Below are 14,673 nucleotides of genomic sequence, written 5' to 3' on the forward strand. Positions count from 1 at the left end.
ACAAACTAACATAGATGGCCTACTTCTCCACATGGACGCATGCAACTAAGGCATAAAATGTCTGTTTTATGGAATGGATTGGCGGGGGCAACTTCAGGGGTAGTGGTCCCATATGCGCCATCGATTGTTTTAAACTTTACTTCCTTGAAGAACATTGAAGAAACACGATAGGCTGATTGCCCCCTCGTAGTTTGGCTTCATAAAATTCTTCATGTGGGTAAAATGTGTCAGTGCAAAGTAGATTTGCAAGTTCACTTCCTCAGCCGTGAACAGGCCGCATCTCTGTTGACCGTGAGGTACAACTCTTACACTTCGTTTAGAACTGCTCCAAAATTGCGGCTGAAGTCGCTGTAGCGTCATTAAATTCGCAGTGAGGGACCCTCTGTGCTCACCTATGCAGCACCAACTGTAGAAGAAAAGCACAGTATTAGGGAGATTTTCCCTTGGGTTCATTTAAAAGTAGCGTTAAGGAAAGAGATTGACCGAGTGGCATTTTCAGAAGTAATTCCAACACCTAATGAATCCCACAGCATCGACCTTTTTGCTAACTCCAATTTACTTCTAAAATCACTTCGTTAGAGATAAAGTCTGACTTTAAGAAGCCGCCAGAACCGGCTTCTAGGAGGCTAAAGAAACATATTTTCCCCAGCATGCAAGCATGCAGCTACTGCTAAAAAAGCCTGAATAAGCTTTTAAGTTTACATAACGGAACACAACATTCCCTCACTATATCAGCTCCATGAAAGTTTGCCTAGCTAGGAAGTCACGATAAGCTGTTTTGCGGTGTTTCAAACTCAAAGGCCGCCTTGAAATCTCAGGTTGTTTGGCATGCACGTCTTGCAAAGAAGAAAACCATGATTGTTAAGAGCCTAATATTAAAAGGGCTTAAGGGAAAGGTTTCTCACAAAAAAGATAAAAAGACACCTCTGGACACTAAGGCGTTAGCTTTCAAACAAGCTTCTTACTCTATTGTAGTTCCCCCGCCCATGCTCTTGCTCATGCGTGGCTTGCATAAAGGAAGACCTAAAGAAAAGATCTAAAGAAAAAAATTTTTATCGGAACACTTTATGAGTCATAATGGTTCATAGAAGTGTGCTATTAGGCATTCCAAGCCAGCTAATCTCGACCTGTTCACCATAAATCAATTTTCTGGTCAAATGTTTTAGGGGAATCCCCCAAGGTGGAATAGATTTGTAATAAGGGAGTAATTACTCACTGATATCCACCCAAGCGCAGCCATATGGCTACAAAGGAAAGCTATACAGTTTTCTCAGAAACTTCGTAGTAAAGAAAAATTCGTCCTGATCCTGGGTTCGAACCCGAAACTACTACTTCACCAGAGCAGTCGCTCTGCTTTCCTTTGTAGCCGTGTGGCTGTGCTTGGGTGGATGCCAATGACTAATTACTCTCCTATTACAAATCAATTTTGTGCAAATGAAACTTAGGAAAACGATTTGTAATAATGAAGACCAACTTGTGTCGTGATATTTTTGTTATTTTGCGGCCAATGCTGCCTTCAGTTCAGTAGCCCAAGATAGAAATAATAAGGGAATGTTGGCTGCAACAACCTGTTTAGGTAAAGCAACAGCATTTGTAAGCAGTCTATTTTCCTGAATGTGCATTTCATGTACATGTCAGCAGCCATTTGTCAACGCGCTTTAACGTGCCCGGTTAAGATCGTGGTTATAAATGCTACTAAACAGTAAACAGGGTTTGTTTCAGTGAGCCAACCGTGGCCTCCCTGGTAGCACCGAGAGCGATGAATGCCGACAGCCGCCACGTGGAGCGCTGCAAGTCGGGAGGGTATGGACCACGCCGTCTCACTCTCGCGACATCAGCAAAATGAGTGCTGCATCTTCGCTTTAGTTAAGCCGTAAGCGACCATAGCTCTCATGGAGGCAAGGTACAGTGTTTCTTTTGAGTCTCTGACTAGACGCTTTATATTTAGGGCTTGTGGCATGCTCGAAAGCTTCGAAGAAGTTCAACACATGTTTGAGCTTCGAACACCCGGTGCTTACGAAGGGAAAAGGCAAGATGTGTTCTAAAGCCGAAACAACATAAGCTTTTTATATAGAGTACTTTTTCGGCAACATTTTCTCTAACAGAGCAGGTGAAACATGTCAGTTAATTTTACTGGCTTTTATTCAGATGTTCTGCGTGCTTTGTTTTCAGCCAGAATTCTTTGGTACTTACAGAAAGCATATAGGACACTCCATCGGACCACATATAGGTAATAAACACTTAGCAAAAAAACATGCTTTTTTTGAAAGTGTGCTTTCCTGAGGCCGGCTTTATGCCACATCCACCACAAAGATTTGTCAAGGAAACCTACTTGATCAAGGATTCCGCCTCTTTGCAAGCTCATTGAGGTGGTATGTTTTGACTTCTCTCTTCCCCTCAAATACACTGCGGCTCCTGCTGATTGCCCATAAAGCAAAGTTGTTTTCTTCAGCTTCACAATAGGCGTAAGCTAACTAATCCACTGGCACAAATGGCACTTCCATCCACGTGATCAGAATAGAGACGTAGAATAGCTCTCACTTGTGGACGGCAGATGTTCACAATCATTTTGCGATTTGCCAATTCACCAGCACCTGCTTCTTTATAGAACCACAGCGTGTGGTGCCCTTTTGAATTACTAAAGCTCCGCTGTCGGCACCAGATCGTTCCAGGCTCACCGATTCAGCACTCTCAATGGCTGAGCACAATTAACTCGGAGGCTTCCGACGCAGGTCGCCTGTGACGCTTTGCTGGAGGCTTCCGCTTGCATAGATGTCTAGTTTTTATCTTAGCTGATATTTTAAGTACGATGTGTTTTAGATAATGAGTGAATATCAGAGGCATGGTGTCTGGTTTCATACGCAGTTTATCTCGAAGAAGCTCGCTGGTTACTAGTGATACTAAACATGCACTTGATAAAACTGCTCTCAAAATGTTTCTCGTCTCCGAGATTAAGTTCTTATTGTACGCTGATGACATAACAGTGTGGAGCACTCACAACGACCTGATGATTCAAGCAGCAGCCCTACAATCAACCATAGATATTACGTCAACTTATGCTTCTTCAATTGGTCTTCAGCTTTCAGAGAGCAAAACCACGTTCGTGTCAGTCGCCAACTGCTGGGGGCACCGTAAACTCACTGCAACACCAATTTGTCTCAATATAGCCGGAACTCCAACTCAAGAAAGTTCGACCGTAAAAATCTTGGGCTTGACAATACACGAGTCAGGAACAGAAACTGCTTGGCTTTCTCGGGCTAAAAAGCAAGCAATTCAGGCGTTGGGTATGATTTGACGCATTGCTCCTAAATCAGGCGGTGCCCGCTCTCATGTTGCACGACAGTTGTTGCGGGCAGGTGTGCAACCGCGCCTCGTTTACCAAGCCCAATTTCAGCATTTGACGAGGGCTCAACGAGATAGCCTTGAAGCTGTTAATCAAGAAGCAATAAGGGTCATCACTTGTCTTCCCCGCATCACCCTGATCGTGCCGGTCCAAGAATATGTGCAGCTGAATACACTAGATGAGCTGGCACAGCAACGACGCGATGCTCGCCGGCTGAACTCTAAACCTTACACACACAACATGTGCACTCAGGACATACAGGGCATATGCTTCATTGCACTCCATTCTACTGCCGCCCCCACCACTTCTCCCTCCCTGGCGTTTTGCGCAGCCAAGCGACAACAAACCAACTGATCAACATTGGCCATCAGCTACCCGTGCAGCATCGTTTCTCAACCGAATTAAAAAACAAGACACCAATCTGCCACATGGCTCCATTGTTATATACGTTGACACAAGCATCCAGGCTTGCGAAAAAACAAAGGCAGTTTACTGTCCTTGCAAACCTGCGCTGAACAAAACTGGACATCCAGGTTTCGCCTCTCAGAACCTCCGTCCTCTTTCTGTGCAGAGGTGCTTGCGGTTCAAGAGGCACTTTGCTCTGTGGTCACCGTTCCCCAACTACCTACGGCACATTGTCATTCGCACTGACGCCCTTCACGTCATACGCCTACTACGACGCGTCAGTCGCACCCCAGAAATCTGCCAAGACATCCATCGTCCAGCGGTACGGCATGCATCCCGCAGCAAATCCGTATTGAGTGGGTCCCGCGTGACCTCCTGAGTGCACAAAGCTGCGCAGATTCTGCGACGCACCTTTCGACCCCAACCTCGTCTTTGCTTCAAGTCCTTACTCTGGATGACACCACCCTCCTTTTAACAAGAAAGGAACACCCCTGGTGCCGCACGTGCTCTAATCCCTCCGTGTCCGGTAACCCTCCCCCGTGGTATTACCCGCGCAGAGAAGGTTGCGCTTCGAAGATACAGCTCGGGGTCGCCCTAACCCCAGCCGTGACATGCAAGTGGCTGCAATTCCAAGATTTATATCCCCGCCCCGGGATGTCCAGTCTGCAAGAACAGAGACTGTGAGGCGGATATCCACCACCTGTTGTGGCTTTTCCCGGCGCTGAAGCCGACGAGAATTCGGCACCTGGTGGCAGTGGGTCTCTCACCGAACAATTTGGATTCACATATCGCTTGGACAAAGGGACCGCATCATCGTTACCTTCTTGATTTTATTAGATCAGCCCTTTTTTCATTTATTTAAGCATCCTCATCATCCCTCATTTCATACCCTTTATGCCCTGAGGCAATAAACATTGCAGAAAAAAGAAAAAAAAAAGTTTCTCCAAAACCACAGCAGGTGGTGTCAGCCTACCATCTTCTCTTTTGAAGTTTAGTTCCCATTCTGCAAATAGTATCAGATGGTGCAGTCAACATGGAAACGCGCTCCTTGTTCGAGCGGTATACCGCTTTTACACTGTGGCACAAAGCAAGTCTTCTCTTTGCACAGTCAATTTGGCTTTGACATCTCTTAGTGCAGTTAAATGTAGCTCGTTTAGCGATGGGCACGGGGAAAAAAAATTGATGATGGCCTAGTTCTGTCAGGCCAGGATATACGCAGCGAAAGTGCAGCGAAATCTGGTTTGGAAGAGTTAACATGTGAAAGGCGCGCATTAACTACATGCGCCTTTATTTATGATTAAACCTTGAGCCGTCGTGGTGGAGTGGCAGCGTCTCCACCTCAAACGCCATGGTTCGATTCCCAATCTCAACACAGGGCTTTTTTTTTATTCACAGAGTGTGCGAGGGTTTCAGTGGCTCCTGGCAACGACCACGTGGTTGGTCACGTGGTGCGGAGCAGCTGCCGGCAGTGCGGCGCCGTGGCTGGTCATGTGGTTTGTCTTACGGTTGATCACATGACCAGTCACGTGGCTGGTCATGTGACCAGTTACGTGGTTAATCACATGGTGCGGTGCAACCACGGTGGGACTGCGAGCACAGCGAAACTGCGAGTTCGTGGCCAATGTAGCTTTCGCTACAAACACAAATGAGAGCTCAGTCCATGATTTGACTACACGGTGAAAGCACGCGCACAAAACCAATGAAATCACCACAGAACTACTCGAAAGAGCGGACGCGATGACTTGCATGTGCAAGTAGCTGCACAGGACAGCAAACACTACACCTCGCTCAACAAAAAATACACGCACAAACAGGTTAATCACGCACGCACAACAGGCTGCTGTCTTCCAAACCGAGAAAACCGCGTTGTCTGCTGCAGCAGCACCCTCCTGACAAGCAGTGCCTTCTGTAACCATCAGTGGGCTTTCTTTGCAAACGGTGCCACCATCTCCCCTTGCACACCGCTGGCACTCGGCACACTAGCCAGTATATTCTAGGCACTATATAGCAGTGCCACTGCCTAGGCGGCGGCTGTATGGGTCTGCTTCGCTCCCCGGCGTGCCAACAGCTTGCAAACTGACCCTACCTAAAAACGTTGGGCCTGACCTATCGCTCTACCACATTAACATTATAACTAAGGGTTGGACTTTTCAGTTTTTATTTTTAGAAAATACGGCAGACTTTTTTCGGTGCTTACTTCAGAACGACACTTTCGCTTTTTTTCGGCGATTATTATTTTACGTGTATGAATTTTCAGTTTTTATTGGTGAAATATGGTGGTGTCACGGTACGTTCAAAAGTGATGTGCAGCTTGCATTAACCTCATTTGATTTTTAAACCAAGTGTACATGAAGCTGTATGTGCCACATAAATGGAGTCTTAAAAGCTGTCTTTCCAGAAGAAAGTCCTACAGTCACAACAAAAAGTAAAAATGCCGAATTTAAATGATTGGGCCGTGAGGCAAAAACAAGTGGAAGTTTTGTTCTAAATATTTGATTGTCACATTCTGGTTGCACTCTGCTCTAAGAGAGAGAACCGCACACCTTATATGCTCCGCTTATATGCTGAGGCAGCAATGGAACTGCCGCAGAAGCCAGAACACGACATCTTCATACCGTTTACGCATGGCTTGTTATTGATAGTTGCTTGTTACGGATACAAAAGTTTCCAATGTCCTTAAAGGTAGTGGAAAACCTATTTAATGAAGCGAGCGATGGCCTCAAGTCGGTGACCAATCTGAGTAGACAGCGCTATGCTAGCCAATAACGCTCGGCTAAGTGATCAAGCCTTCCTATCTGCAACAGCCTGTCTGAGTTCGTGGACCAATGCTTCATAACTCACAGTCACTGTACTAAATTCCTATGATACCTTTGTCTTATCGCATTCCTGGTCCCAGCACTCTCTTAACTTTCTGCTCTGACATTGTAACTGGTACTATAGCCAGTTAGTTGTGACATGCGTGCCAGAAATACTGGCCTTTTTAGCTTAAACGGACACTGAGGAGAAATTGAAGTTGGCTTGTATCAATAGAATACTAGCTCCTGATCACAAAAATAAAATAGCTAGAACCAAAATACAGGTATTGCCGCCACAGGCCAATCTCGCAAGTACAAGCGTGATGACGTCATAGGACAATAGACGCCACCTTAGAGGAATTTTCCTTCCTACATGAAGGCCGCAAATCTCTGAGGCTGACAAAAGGAGGTAGCACGGTTCGATATTGAAGTAAGTTTTGTTTTAAAACTGATCGTGCACTTAAATCACACAGGGAAGACAGACAAAAGACAATCTGAATATTGGAAGCAAAGAAAATTGATGCTTGGCGGCGCCTCAGGCGGCCAGGAGAGTTTCGATTTGTTATGGCGCTTTGTGTTAATGAGCTTCGCGTGCCCCATGGTTTTGTTTTCGACGCGCCTCGATTTACAAGTGCCGTACAGCGGAGGAACTACAAGTACCGCTTCAAGTGCTAGTTAACCTTTGAAGGAGCCTGTTAAGACTGGTCAGATAATCGCCAGTTGATGAAAAACTATGACGGCACAATGGTCGCCCAGCGAAACATTCCCGGCTGTGCCTGTCAACTTCAAACTACTTAACGGAAATCGTTTGTTAGGGACGGGAGAAAAGGTACAAGGCAGTTAAGAAAAATTGCTGATGGCCTAGCTGTGTTAGGCCAGGATATATGTAGCGAAAGCGCGGAGACTTCTGCGTAGGAAGAGTGCATTCACTAGATGCGCCTTTATTCATGGTTAAATCTTCAGCCATCGTGACGGAGTGGTAGCGTCTCCGTCTCAAACGCCAAAGGCCCTGGTCTGATTCCGAGCCTCAGCACAGGCTTTTTTTTTATTCAGTGAGTGGGCGGGGGGTTTCAATGGCTCCCATAGATGCTGCCACCGAATACATTGGTTAGCGGTTAAGCGCAGGCTCTGTTAAGGTGCGTTTATACTCCGGCGTAACGCGCGCGTGCCGCACGGCGACATCACGTCGGCCGTCCAACTGCGCTTGACCGCCGACGCGTTCGGTGGCTTCGGCGCACTCTGACCGCACTGGCAGAGACTTGGAGCATGTCTCTATTTCGTGCCGAGTGTGCCAGCCGCCACCGGCCCGGCCAGATTGATTCGGCTCCACGGCGAGGTGCGCGTTGTGACGTCATTCAATAGCTTCGGCAGTTGGGCGGAGCTGTTCTTTTCGAGCTCTCGGCTAATTTAATCCATTCACAATACACATCTGAAGGTACATGCAAGTAGGCAAGAGAGCCCAATCCAGTGGACCCCGTACCTCCGGAAACACGCAGAAGCCGTTGAAGCGTCGTGCGTCGACTTTACTTTTAAGCCGCCAACTTTAAACGGGACCACCCTTGAGCGCCCATCTGTTTTTTGTGGCAAAAAATAAATAAATAACCTGGCCCTTGCAACCGTGGGAGACCTCGACGCCGCCTGCTGCCCCATGCAACCACACCGTTCAAGGAATCACAATCTGTTGGCCCCAAAGCCCCGGCCAGCCTCCGATTGGCGCGACGCGCCAACCTTGTCCTGGCGCCTCGCGACTCCCCGCACTGGGGTTATGATATTTAATTAGCAACGGCTGCTCATGGCAGAAGGGGGAAATGACCCGACGGCGCCTAACCTAACCGTGCTCCCTCAAAGGCATCGCACGCTCTGTGGGCCTGAGGTCGCTGAAATGCAGGCCGGAGTTTTTGCGAGAACTTCGTCGTCGGGTTCGGGAAAGGGATCTATCGTAACGCTGGCAAGACGCCGGTGCAAACGTAAAAGAAGCGATGGTTGCGACCCCCGATAGATGCCTTCAACGTGCGGGGGCAGTAGCTTTCATTTATGCTTCTGCTAGACCGCACCGCTAGCCGCCAAAAATCACGGAGTGTGCGCTTATGTCACGCTGCACGTCACTCTGTCCTATGACGCCATAAAGAGTGCGCCGTGATGTCATAAGAGTTTCCGAGTTTGAATCGGAGCGGCGGGAAAAACTTTTTCAACTTCGAATCCAAATTTCTTTGAAATAAATGCATCTTTTGCTTCCGGACAAGTGGCAACAAAGGCATGAAATGCCGAACTATCAGATTTTGCTAACAAAAAAAATTTGATAGAGTTCTCCTCACTGTCCCTTTAAAATAAATTTCAAAACAAGAATTTGGTGTACTTTTATTGGAGTTTTCAGTTTAAACAGAAAAGTCCAACCCTTAATTATAACCTGGCTTCTAGGTGTTAATTTCTACTTGCGTTTGAATGCGACAGCATTTAAGGCTGGCTCACATGCAAGTAAGTGAGCGATTGAGCGGCGTGTCGAAGCGAAAATTTCCAACTTGTTGGAACCTTGCTGCTCATCGCCGTGAGCCAGCGTTGTAGCTGTGGGCATTGGTGCTGTGTTGAGATAATCCAGATCGGCTGAGAGGGCCATGACGTCACAACCACATGGCCTCGCGTGTGTAATTCAAACCCCCCACATGATCAAACAGTACAACTGTGCATCACTACACAATTCCTCACTGGTCTACAGGGTCATGACATCATTCCCTCACCATTACACTGTGTCTCTGAAAAAAGAAAAGCAACTGCACTAAAAAGAGAAATCATCGAGCTGGGACTCGAACTGCCGCCCCTTGGGTCGTGGACCAGGCTTATTTAGCCAAATGCTAAGTATGTGCACTAGCACATCGCATTTCATTTAACTTTACATTCGAGGCTACACTCTCAAGGTCAGACTTAGGCAAAGTCAGTGATTGAGAACCTTAGCGTAGTGTATTAAAAAAAAGAAGAAAATGATTCACGATTTACAAAGTTAAACCAAAGCAACGAAGGTGCGCTTGCCCAACTGCACCTTTTTTGGCACACTACACCACCTACCTCCCACACATAATGTGGTTTTCCACTCTGCTGCAATCTGAACATGTGCCTAGAACTGCCATGATGCAGGTTTCCTCCTTTCCACTGAGTTGTAGCTATAATGTAGCCTGTTTCACCTTGGAAGGAACTAGTGAGACATGATTTCCTTCTGTTCACTTGGTTGCAGCTGCCACAAAATCAGTTTTTCCCTTTCCACTTTCCCACCTGCCCACCGGATTTTGCAACCTGTCCACAGGGTTGTGGGCAGCCTGACATCCTCAGGCTTCAACCACAGAAAGGAAGGCTTTTTTTTCTAGCGAGGCATACAGTACTAGCTCACTAAAAGAAAGTGTCTATGTTTGCAAAGTGGTATCAAAGAGGATCCCAGGCTGCTGAAGGGACTCAAGAATGCTATCAACGTCATACCCTTAAGGTGTCCCCACCAACTCTCTGCTTTTCTTCCTGTTTTGTTTTCTTTTCTCCTTTTGTATTGTTTTCCCTAAACCTGGTATCAGTATCCACATGCTGCTAATCTAGACCTCTGCCTTGTTTGCAACATGCCTGTTCACATTCTGAAAAGTGGTTCACTTGGAGCTGGTTAAATCATGCTCACCGGTTAAACCGGCTCACCCGCTAATAAGGTTAGTGCCTGTCGTGCTCACTTCACTGTCTTCATCAACATTCTTTCACACTGCTTTCATAGCTCAAAGTGGAAGCTCCTGCGAAAAGCCAGGTACAGCCACCTCTCTCACTTCTTTGCCTTGGAAAAGAACAAAAATCTAGTTTCGCACTGCCATTCAACAAGCTAATGTAAACGTTGCCCACCTAGCACAGACGCTGTTATGAACGGGATGCACTCCAGCCTAAGTGGATTCAGGTGCAGATTCCCTCGACTGGGATGACCATGGTAGCAGTGACAGCAGCGGTGCCTTCGACGGCGTCAAGTGGCTGATGACCCGAAAGAAGAGTGCGGAATTTTCTTATGCTTTACTCGGCGGGAATGACCTTCCCTTTGACTGCTTCCCGGAGAAGGACGCCTGGGGACAGCAACCGATGACGGACCGAATCAAGGGCACCTATTCGGGGGAATAAAGGGAGAGCGCCATGAAATAATTATCCCTTTCCGTCAGGAACCAGCCCTACTGTAGAGAGCTCGCCGCAGTTGAGGCCTGCGGCGTCGCAAGGACTACACGTGTATTCGGGGACACGAAGCCGCTTGCAGCACTTTTGCTGCAGCACAAGAAACACCAGCGGACTTCTGATTTCTCCTCGCCCATTCCCACGGGTTGACTCTGCAACGAGAGACTCCGCCTGGTACAGTGCTGTGCAACTTTTATCCTGGAGAAATGTGCCTCGTGATGGATTCGTCACTGCCTGATAAAAGGGCGGAAACTTAGGTGATTTAAGGAGCATGCTGAGTGCGAAAGGACGCTCTGGGCCCTGGCGACAAGGCTCTCTACTCTCTCTATTCTCTAGACGCTATGAACTCTTAAATTTTGACTCTTTGCTCTTTCTTCAATATGTAAATAAGTTCCGTAAAAGTGCTATTAAACCCGTTTGTTTTTGTTTTCCCAAACTTCAAGCTTCCATCTTTCCTCAGCCAGAAGACTCAGACACGCTACCAAATGGAGCTACGAAATAGCCTATGCGCCACGACAACTGGCTGCCAGCAGTGAGATGGACAGAAGCTGAGTCCCAAAATCTCGATGGAAACTGAGATGGACAAGTCAAGTCATCGGCTCCTACGGACCCCGACAACTATGGGACTGACGGTGTCAGCTGTATCTCGGCAGGGTGAGTGCCCAATGTTTGCCACTCATCTCATTGGACCTGCACTAGCACAGGCAGATGTTAGGTGTGGGATTTTGGTTATCTGGGAAATGAAATTTTGGCAGTTTTGTTTTGTTCGTTACAAGTTGAGATGTTTTAGCGGGAATGAGCGGCACTAGGTGTGTTCCGCAATGAAGAAGTTCAAGGCAGAGGACCTCCTTGAAATTTTGGAAGAACTGGGCATTTCAGTCGACCCCACTAAAACATGAGAAGCGATTTTGGACGTTACGCGGGCGGAGGAGGTGACAGTCGCGGACGCAGACGAGACGTGGGAAACGATTCTGGACCGAAGGCTTCGTGAGGAGAAAGAACAGGAATGGCGAAAACATTGCAAGGAATGAGAAAGGGAACGGCAGGCGAAGTGTCGCGAGAGCAGGGCTGAGCTAGAGAAACTATGCGAACAAGAGCAGCAGGAGCTAACATGTAAAGTTCAGTTGCAGAAATGGGAAAGAGTGAGAGCTCATTTGAAAAGTTTTCAGTGAGAGCTCATTTGAAAAGTTTTCTAAGAGGAGAAAGTTTCAGAACTTTCCTAGCAAATTTTAAGCAGGTTTGCGCTGAGGAGGAGCTACACAAGGGCTACTGGTCAGTGATGTTGGTAGCCATCCTCCCAGGTAATGTCGGTGGCGTATTAGCATGCCTGTCTGACGAGGAGGTCGATAACTATGAGACCGCGAAAAGCGCTCTTACGGGTATTTTGCCATTCGTTTAAAGGTGGACTCTGATGTCTGAAGTGATGGAAGCGGGCAGCGCGTCCATCTAAGTGTCAGTGACCAGCCTAGAAACTCCGCTTGGTCAGCTAGCGACACAGCCGTTGCTTAGGAGAGCAACGACAGGGCAGGTTTAAGCCCAGAAAAGAACAGAAGCTGCAGGGGCAGCATTTGTCGCTTTAGAGCTAGAGAAAAAGAGTAGCAGCAACTCCGCTGAAAACAAAGCCGAGCGGCCTGCTTCGTTAGCGAGCATTGATAATGTGAACAAAGGCAATGTGGCCGTCTCCAGCCCTGAAGCAGAGGCTACTTTGACAGGTGGGGCTGATGCTTTCTCTCAAAAAGAGAGCAGTGAACTCACAGGCCAGCGCAGTGATGGAATCAAAGGAGACCCTCCTTCGATGCGGCTGGTGAACAATAGTAGCCAAGTATTGGAGATGCTTTGCTGTAAAGAGAGTGCCCGCGAGCACCCGAGTACGCCGCTGAAACCCCAGGCCAGAATGCAACGTTAGTCAAAGAGCGTGGTTCATATCAAGTTGAGGGCCAGGGAGTTAGGATCGTGGAGTCAGATAGCAAGCCTCAGGAGAGCAAGTTGCTTGGCTCAGCAGAAAGTAAAGTGCACTTGGGACAATAAAGGGGTTACGACGTGCAGTCGAAAGCGTGAGATGATAGTTCGAATTCAAGTGGGAAATTCGGCTCGGTGCTGTGTGAAAGGACAGATGTGAAGGGTGAGGGCATCGTGAGAAAAGAAGAAGCACAAAACAGAACAGCTAGGGCAGTTTCCGGAAGGCGGCCGTGCGCAAGGAGAGCCAAGCCAGCCAAGCCAAACGGTAGTCTGGATTTAGTCTCCAAAGTACGGGCCCAAAGCATTGGAAGGGTGAAGGCCGGTCAACAGCGCAATCGTTCGAGATGTCACCGCGGCTCTCGAGATGCGATAGGCACCACATGAAGGCCAAACTGACTAGAAGAGTTCAGACAAAGCGAAAGCCACCTGCCCCATTGTGGTGACACTGCGGAAGTTCTTGCACGGCGAGTGAGCCTCCACCGTTTCCACCTTGCCGACCAATTACAGACCAATTATAATTTTACATCTGTCTTGAAGTGTCACGCATGATGACAATGATTTGGAGAGGTTTAAATACCTCAAACTTGCATCTGGTTTACCCTTTGTGTTCTTCGTGGAAATTTGGTTTAATTGCAGAGGGATTTTAGAGGCATCTCTACAGCGTAATCAGTTTTGCTTTGGTGATGGTCTGGCGGGACGAGTGGGCTTCAGACAACACTTCCTTTTATTGTGCGTGCCTTGGCATTTGTTGTCCCATTTGCCTCACCTTGCAAAGAAATTCCCAGAGCTGGACATAGAAACCACAATGAGGAGAGGCCTGGAGGACTATGGAACGAGAGCTCATACTCACACATCCAGTCAGCTGAGCTGCGAGGTGCAGCTCATCTTCCGGACTCATTGTCTGGCAGCGGGGGTGCTGTCACGAACGGGATGCACTCCAGCCTAAGTGCATTAACGTGTAGACTCCCTCGACTGGGGTGACCACGGTGGTAGTGACAGCAGCAGCGACTCTGACGGCGTCAAGTGGCTGACGACCCCAAAGATGGGTGCCGCACTGAGAAAGAGCCTGCGAAATTTTCTCACGCTTCTCTCGGTGCTAATGACCTTCCCTTTGACTGCTTCCCGGAGAAAGACGCCTGGGGACCGCGACCAACAACGGACTGAACCAAAGGCGCCATTCGGGGCAATAAAGGGACGGTGCTATGAAATAATTATTCGTTTCCGTCAGGAGCCGGCCCTACTATAGAGTGCTCACCGCGGTTGAGGCCCGCGGCGTCGCAAGGACTGCATGTGCTTTCGGGGACACGGAGCCACTTGCACCACTGTTGCTGCACTACAAGAAATAGTAGCGGACTTCTTATTTCTCCTCGCCCGTTCCCACGGGTTGACTCTGCAAAGAGTGACCCTGCCTGCTACAGTGCTGTGCAACTTTGATATTGGAGAAATGTGCCTCGCGTTGAATTGGCCATCGCCTGATGAAGGGGCGGAACCTTAGGGGATTTAAGGAACGTGCCAAGTGCTAAGGGATAATCCGGGCCCTGGCGACAAGGCTCATCTAGTCTCTCGAAACTATGAACTCTTAAATTTCGACTCTTTTTTTCTTTCTTCAATGTGTAAATAAGCTTCCTAAAAGTGCCATTAAACCTGCTTGTTTTTGTTTTCCCAAACTTCAAGCTTCCACCTTTTTTCAGCCTGATGATTCGGACACGCTACCAAATGGAGACCGGGTTCGAGGTAGCCATGCTGTACTGCTTGCTTTGTCAAAGCGAGCTTAAAGAGCAGCTCCTTAGGCTTTGACACGTTCACATATGAATCAAAATTTTGCCGCAGTTTGTCTTTTTAGTTTTAATTATTTATGCCAAAAGCTCCATTCTGCAAAAAATTCATGACATGAGCTTAGACAACTGTAACAGACAACAGTACATCTGCTACAATACCTAGGAGTCAATTCCCACCTTGGACTTGCGAAACAAATATGCTAGGCTTGTTTTT

At 47.8% G+C, this 14,673-nt stretch overlaps 1 protein-coding gene across 7 annotated transcripts in view; it reads right to left on the minus strand.

The window, feature by feature from the left end:
- LOC144127912 (uncharacterized) overlaps positions 1 to 14,673 on the minus strand; it is an 89,919-nt gene that overhangs the window by 30,008 nt on the left and 45,238 nt on the right. For 3 of the 7 annotated variants that reach the window (XR_013313616.1, XM_077660900.1, XM_077660901.1), the window contains exon 2: positions 10,408 to 10,658. The exons of the other annotated variants lie outside the window; for them this stretch is intronic. The gene's annotated coding sequence lies outside the window, so the exon portion shown is untranslated. The remainder of the gene's footprint in view (positions 1 to 10,407; positions 10,659 to 14,673) is intronic. 7 annotated transcript variants of the gene reach the window in all.

This window comes from Amblyomma americanum, chromosome 4 (assembly GCF_052857255.1).
Source record: "Amblyomma americanum isolate KBUSLIRL-KWMA chromosome 4, ASM5285725v1, whole genome shotgun sequence".
Taxonomy (NCBI): Eukaryota; Metazoa; Arthropoda; class Arachnida; order Ixodida; family Ixodidae; genus Amblyomma; species Amblyomma americanum.